Genomic DNA, 7,723 nt, shown 5'->3' on the forward strand with positions numbered 1-7,723 from the left:
TTTTGGTGGTAACAATTTCGGAGAATTAAATTGCTGCAGACAGGAATCCTCTCTCATTAGAAGGCAATTAATTGACATGGAGAGGCAATGAGTAGTATAATAACACGTGCATTATGTGTGTGTGTGTCTGTGTCTGTGTGTGTGTGTGTGTGTGTGTCTTGGTGTGTAATATGCAATGATATGGAAAGCTCTTTTATTACCATCTTGAGAAGCGACAGGATTCACATATACCCAGCATAATCTGAAACTACAGCCAGACAATTCTTCAAGCGAAGGGAAACAGATACTTACAACATCTCTCTCAACTGCAGCAAGTAGCCCTTAAATTTGTAAATTAATGCCTCATAGCTTTTCTTTTTCTTTTTTGCAAATGTGTGTGACTCCCCTGCTGGGCGGAGACGAGATAGGAGTGTATAGTGTATATCATTTTCTTCATATATAAATGTGAAAACTCAATTTTTTTTAAGGGATAGTACAGTTTTGGTTGAGATGAAAATTGAGCATTTACATTTTTGCAAGATACCAAGAAAACACTTATCATATAGTACAGAGCATACCATTTTACGAGGAATTCAAAGTTTATTTGATGAAAATCGGGTTTGGAATAACTGAAACATTCAAAACAAAGAAAAACAAAGCGATCGTTACAAAGTGTGGGTCCCACACTTTATTGGAATCGCTCTTTTTTGATATCTCAGCCATTTCAAAACCAATTTTCAACAAATAAACATTGAATTCCTCATAAAATTGCATGCTCTTTTATATTTTATATGAGATTTCTCATTATCCCACCTGAAAATGGTAGAAACCGGAAATCAGGTCTCAACCAGAACTGTACGATCCCTTTAACGTCCATATCTAACCATTCAAATGGTAATACTCACTTCAAAGGGACCTATTGCTATAAACAAATGTTCAGCTCTCTTTATTTTCATGATCCTCACTAGTTAGGTGTATATCTTCCCCGTCAATTTCATAATTTTGTCATTCAAGTTCATATTCTGAACAATTAATTTCACGCATTTCACGCTGGCAGCAATGAAGCAACAATCAAATTCCAAATTCTGTCATTAAAATTCACGGAGCAATTAATTTTTCATTTGCGTCATTCAAATCTACAGTAGGAACATGCATTTCATCAATGAGCATTCACAATTCCTTTTAAGTTCAGCCGGCGTTGCGCTCCGCGGCGATGGAATCTCGTCGGTCATTCAAATTAGTAAAACGACAACAATGTTCCAAATGAGTGGAGTCCATTAAAAAGAAGTCTTGCATTTAGTTAGCTTGGGGGCCCTGTATGTGTGTCTTTTTTACATAGTTTTTAAGAGACTGGCCTATTGTTTTGCCGTATGCTGATCTACATGTTCATTCCATTATTTAACTTAACGAGCATGACGAGGGTAAAATGACAGCCATCTTATGGGCACATCATTCAACGGAAACAAACGAGAATAATAGGAGAGGTTGATTGACATCAAAAAAACAATATCGACTACATGGAAACTGAAACCATTGTGTTAGAGTTTGCCTTTAGATAATGATGAATTGTTTACTTACTCTATAGGGCTTTTTACACTTGTGTTTCTTAACCCCGGACTTTCTCTGACCCAGGACTATCGTTAGTCCCGTACCAATTTTTCAGCTTTTTACACTCGCCAATTAGTCCCGTACTATCTCTAGTCCGGGGCTAAGGAGAAAACTGACCTTTTTACACTCGTATTTCTTAGCCCCGGACTTTCCAAACCACATGAATATTCATAATTACGCTGTGTACTGTACACGTACACGCACGCATCGGCAGCACTTGATTACCTCGTTTCTGATTGGTCAGTGAGGGTCGGATTTGTCTCCGTCGCTTAGCCCAGGATTATTTTTTCGTTCTGTTTACACTCAGTTGCTTGGCACCGCAATTGCGGTGCTAAACCCTGCTATTTTGCAGGGCCAGATAGTACCGTACTATCGGTGGGGCTAGCCCACTTTGGCAAAAACGAGTGTAAACAGAAAGTGGGCTAAGGATAGTCCCGTACCAACGGTGGGGCTAAGGCCCCCCCTTAGCCCCACCGTTGGTCCGGGGCTAAGCAAAATTTTACAAGTGTAAAAAGCCCTTACGAGCAAGATGAGCGTTATGCTTTTGTGTTTGCGGTGCCATCAAGAGCCCTTTTTACACTTGTGTTTCTTAACCCCGGACTTTCTCTGACCCAGGACTATCGTTAGTCACGTACCAATTTTTTCAGCTTTTTACACTCGCCAATTAGTCCCGTACTATCTCTTGTCCGGGGCTAAGGAGAAAACTGACCTTTTTACACTCGTATTTCTTAGCCCCGGACTTTCCAGACCACATGAATATTCATGATTACGCTGTGTACTGGACACGTACACGCACGCACCGGCAGCACTTGATTACCTCGTTTCTGATTGGTCAGTGAGGGTCGGATTTCGTCTCCGTCGCTTAGCCCAGGATTATTTTTTCGTTCTGTTTACACTCACTTGCTTGGCACCGCAATTGCGGTGCTAACCCTGCTATTTTGCAGGGCCAGATAGTACCGGACTATCGGTGGGGCTAGCCCACTTTGGCAAAAACGAGTGTAAACAGAAAGTGGGCTAAGGATAGTCCCGTACCAACGGTGAGGCTAAGACCCCCCCCCCCTCCCTTAGCCCCACCGTTGGTACGGGACTAAGCAAAAATTTACAAGTGTAAAAAGCCCTTATGAGTATGTTTAAATTGTCGTTGTAATAGTGCACTGCTGATTGGTGTTGAAAAGTGTTCACCTGGCACTTTGTGGTGTTAGTTTGACGCTGCAGTTAGTGATACTTTTGAAATTGGTGTTAATTTAACAATGCCACTAACTGCAGTGTCACTAGGAAACCAGACCAAATGGTGTTACGGTGGTGTCAGTGTTACAACATTTTAACCTAAAAAATCAAGTAGACATGTTTTATTCAAGTTCTTGTTCATCTCGTTAAAGTTAAAAATCAACAAGAGGAACAATAACTAATTATTTTTTTATATTTTGAAGTGACACCCAGAATTGTTAATCAAAAACCAAAAACGAGCACCGGAAATTTAACACCAGCTCGATATTTCATCATCATCATCATCATCATCATCATCATCATCATCATCATATTTCACGTTACTCTTATTCGTATCTATGCACTAGGAATATAAAAAACAATGTATTTACAGTGTTTTATATTTTGTAGTATTTCTCCATTCCGCAAACAATATAATTTTTGTGTATTATGTAGATAGGTCCCTGGGCTGCCACGTGCTCAAGCTTTTGCTTATAGTGGCAGTCCTTCTTCCGCATAATTTCTCAGATAATCAGATAATTATTTGGAAAATTGGTAATACGATTTATAATTTGTTAATGAAATCAATTTGAAAAATCGATTTTCCTTCTTTGAATCATGTACTTGTAATCTGCTTACTGATATTCCATGTGATATTATTGAAAATAATTTTGATTTATGTATGAAGTTGTGTTGGAAGAAAAATAAATCAAACAAATCAAACAAATATTTCATATTTAACACCCGACCTTTTCCAGTGTCATGGTAATGCATAATGAGCCTTTGTGAATGGTGTTTATTGGTGAGCTGATAAGTCATTTTCGTTCCTTTCTGTCACATCCTAACCGCATTGCTACTACTTCAAAAATCTATTCCATTTACTCCATTAAATTGATTGCAGGAAGTGGGAAATTGATCGCCTTAAAATGATATTGAACGTCCCAACAAAGCCCATTGCGTGAATTTGAATGCACGCGCAGAAATTCTCGGTATAGGGCTCACACCCGTAAATACAATGAACTGTCCCAGACCCCTTCACAAATTCGTACCAAAGATACCAAAATAAATGAAGAAAAAAATTAATTAAAAATCAATGATGTAGCTTGGCAAAAAACTGAATAGCTGTAGATATTGAGTATGAATTCCTCTACAAATTGCATTTTGGTTGGAAGATGAAAGCTTTTCTGGTGGAATTTGAGGGGACTATATTTCATTGGGTACGTGTACGGAAAATGGGTGATATTTTGAGTGACAAGAACTCGTAGTCTGGCTTTGCGGACCCCTGGACAGAATTTGAACTGAATTATCCACCCTGAGAATTTGATGGATGAAAGGGTATATCTAACTTATCCAGGTTAGTGAAGCTGAAACACCTCATTTCTCCCAGCTATTTTACAGAATTTTTTGAAATTTGATTTTTAACACACATCCCTATGGGGAAATATTTATGGGTGTGAGCCCTATAACCAATACCTAGGTGCCGTGTGCAGAGTAGCGTTTTAGATGCATTATGGGATCGTTCAAGGGACAAACTTGCCCCTGTTTTCGCTGCACATGCACTCAGATCACGTGCTGTCTTTGTCCAGGGGCATTTTTTGTTGAAGATTTTTTTTTTGTCGCTTTTAATCATGTGACCAGCACATTGAAGCTTTGCAGTAGTGAACCATGACTCTAGTGACCGCAAATCAGATTTAGAAACTTTCAACTCTTTTAAGCTGAAATATAGCAAAGAAAAAAGGATAACAACGGAAAAGCAAACAAATAACTCCATTGAATTATACGGGAACTGCGACTCACTCGAGACAACCGAAAGCGAACAATGGCACCGAGGAATCCCACAGTGCATCTCTGACAGGGCTCTTCAGCACTGGCGATACCGAGACTTGCAGATAGAACGCCACGCGTGAATTTGACTTGACGAAAACGAAATAGAGCCCCATAAATGAAATTGATTGCTTGGCTTCTGAATTTAAATGCCCGAGTATTTTCGCTTGCGTGCGCTGTGTGAATTTGAATTCACATTCATGAATTGGAATAACAAAAGTATGAAATTGACCGGGAAAAAACTATATTACCATGATTGTTATGACTGTTGTTCGTAATACTGTAAATACATAATCAATATAAAGAGAGATTGATAAATAGATACCAATTAATAGGAATAACGAATGTAATTTTATACAGTACCGTTGTAGACATCTGATGTGCGTCTGACGTCATGTGTATGAATTACAGGCGACTACCGTTATAGCGAAATCCTCGTTTCGTCATAGCCGAATGGTACAGTACATTCAGTTTATAAAATAAAGATGATCATTTTGGGACTTAGATTTTTACTGCGCTATAACCGTGTTCGTTATAACTGAAGTGCACTGTATTTATGATTTCCTTAATTGTGACTTTGTTTATATCCTATGTTCTAGGGCCTCAGAATGCACTTATTATGAGGTTTGAACGTAAAGTGAAATGAATCAGTAGCAATTCAATATTTCTGAAAGTTTCTGTAAATGATGCATTGTACTAGAAATAGTCATATAAAAAAACTTTGCCTCAAATTGAATATCTCCTTCTCTGATCATATTTCAAACGTTAACTGCATTGCCATCCCTTGTTTCATTTTCGTTCATTCACTTATAACAGAGTAATGTAATACACTTCACACAAACGCACACCACACATACACTGTAAATCTCTCTCTCTCTCTCTCTCTCTCTCTCTCTCTCTATATATATATATATATATATATATATATATAATTATATATATATATATATATATATATATATATATATATAACAATATCTCTTCATGACATGCTCATACACCTAATGGACTGTGTAAATACACCTTGCATGTAGTGTGAAGAATGTTAACCACTTTATTATTTGAATAAATATGCACCATGTGTGATTAAAAACTTCCACTTTCAGGCTTTAGAATGCACTTGCCTTTCATAAATGTATGTTTGTGTGTTCGTGCAAGTGTGTCTTTTAGTGTTCTTCGTCTGATCATAGCTGCAATCCTTTTTTTCCTAGAAAGATTGATCAGTACAGATGTAATTTGTTCTCTTTTTGTTGTATTATCAGATAATAGATACACAAAGAGATGGCAAATATGTTTAAACAGGAAAGTGTATAACACATGGCATGTATTTCAATATACATGATATAAAGCACAGATTTTTGGTAATCACTCAATGGAGTGAATTTGATATTACGATGTGAGATGCATTGAAATAGTGGAATTAGTCTAAACTATTTCAAGGCATTTCTTACAAATCTGAGGTAATGTTTGTGTGTAAATCGCCATTAAGAATGAAGCGCATAGTATACAATCAATATCATCGGCTGTGACAATGGTTTGTCTCATTCAATTTTTGTTCGACGTTTACGTGAGATTCAAAAACGCAAGCTGGTTTAATCATATAATCATGCTTAATGCAGGATAGAGCTTGCACATTGTGCAAATGAATGCAATTGTACAGTAAGCTTTAATTTTTATGCAACACTATGATTGAATAGTGACATTAACCACCGAACATAAATTAATTCAAGAAATTATAAAATATATTGCAACCATATTTTTGCAAAACGAGAAACTAAGCACTCACAAAAGGGCGATATAAAAACGGCAGGCAATATTTTATATATTTGAAATTATTGTAGAACATCATTGTATATATATAAAACGACAGAAATATGAAGTTATCTGAAATGTTTTAATTATCGTCGTACTCGACAATGTACAATTTAACCTGTGCATTCCGATCAGTTTCATCATACGTTCAACTGCACATAAGTGGAAGTGTAAGTGTAAAGAAAAAAATCACAAAATAAGAAAAGCGAGGCTGGAGAAGTTAGGTTTTAGGTGAGGTTTTAAAACGACATTACACAGGAAAAAAAGGTGACAGAATTAAAGAATTTAACAATCTACCGCTCAAGCCATGAAAATAATATACCTTTGATATCTATTTCTCGTAATTATAGCACCTACACCGTAACTGGTGTACAAAGATTCTGTAAAGTGCAATATCCATCGTGACATTGAATGACTGTGCTCTTTTATTAATTCAACACGTACTTAAAGGACAAGTTCACCTTCATAAACATAAGGATTGAGAGAATGAAGCAATATTAGTAGAACATATCATTGAAAGTTTGAGGAAAATCAGACAATCCGTTCAAAAGTTATGAATTTTTGAAGTTTTTGTGCAGTACCCGCTGGATGAGAAGACTACTGCAGTGTATGAATAACTTAGATGTCACATGCGTACAACAATATAAGGAAAATATAAAGAGAATGTTACAAAATTCCATCTTTTGAAAAAAGTACACATTCCCCTGACTCCTTACCGACAAATGTTATGGGTAATATTATTCCCCCTGCCTTTAGAAAGAGGCAAGTCAAGTGCTCTTTTATTATGCGAAAAAAGTGAAAATATGTTGAATTTTCTTTTACATTTTCTTTATACTGTTGTACGCATATGACTCACAAGCTGTAGTAGTCTCCTCATCCTGCGGTTCCAACACAAAAATTTAAAAAATTCATAACTTTTGCATCGATTGTCCAATTTTCCTCAAACTTTCACTGATGTGTTCTACTAATATTGTTGCATTTTCTCAATCCTTATGTTTATGAAGGTGAACTTGTCCTTTAATAATGACACCAAAACAGTCCACATGAAACAATGTACCTTCAAGCATGTGTTGGAATGAGGAAATGTCATCGTCTATCAATCACAAAAAAAAAAAAATAACGGTCCAATTGTCCATTGATAAATTAGTGAATGGCACTGCATGATCACTCGTTTCCATTTGACATGATAACAAAATTCATCAATTTTTTTCCAATCCATTATCATCATCCATTATCCAAATGATAAAACAATGCACATGGATCATTTTCTTTGGATTAAAGTAGTCAGCCCTTA

The sequence above is a fragment of the Diadema antillarum genome, unplaced genomic scaffold, assembly GCF_040938485.1.
Source record: "Diadema antillarum isolate AM-2024a unplaced genomic scaffold, OU_Dant_1.0 seq00000310_RagTag, whole genome shotgun sequence".
NCBI classification, from domain to species: domain Eukaryota; kingdom Metazoa; phylum Echinodermata; class Echinoidea; order Diadematoida; family Diadematidae; genus Diadema; species Diadema antillarum.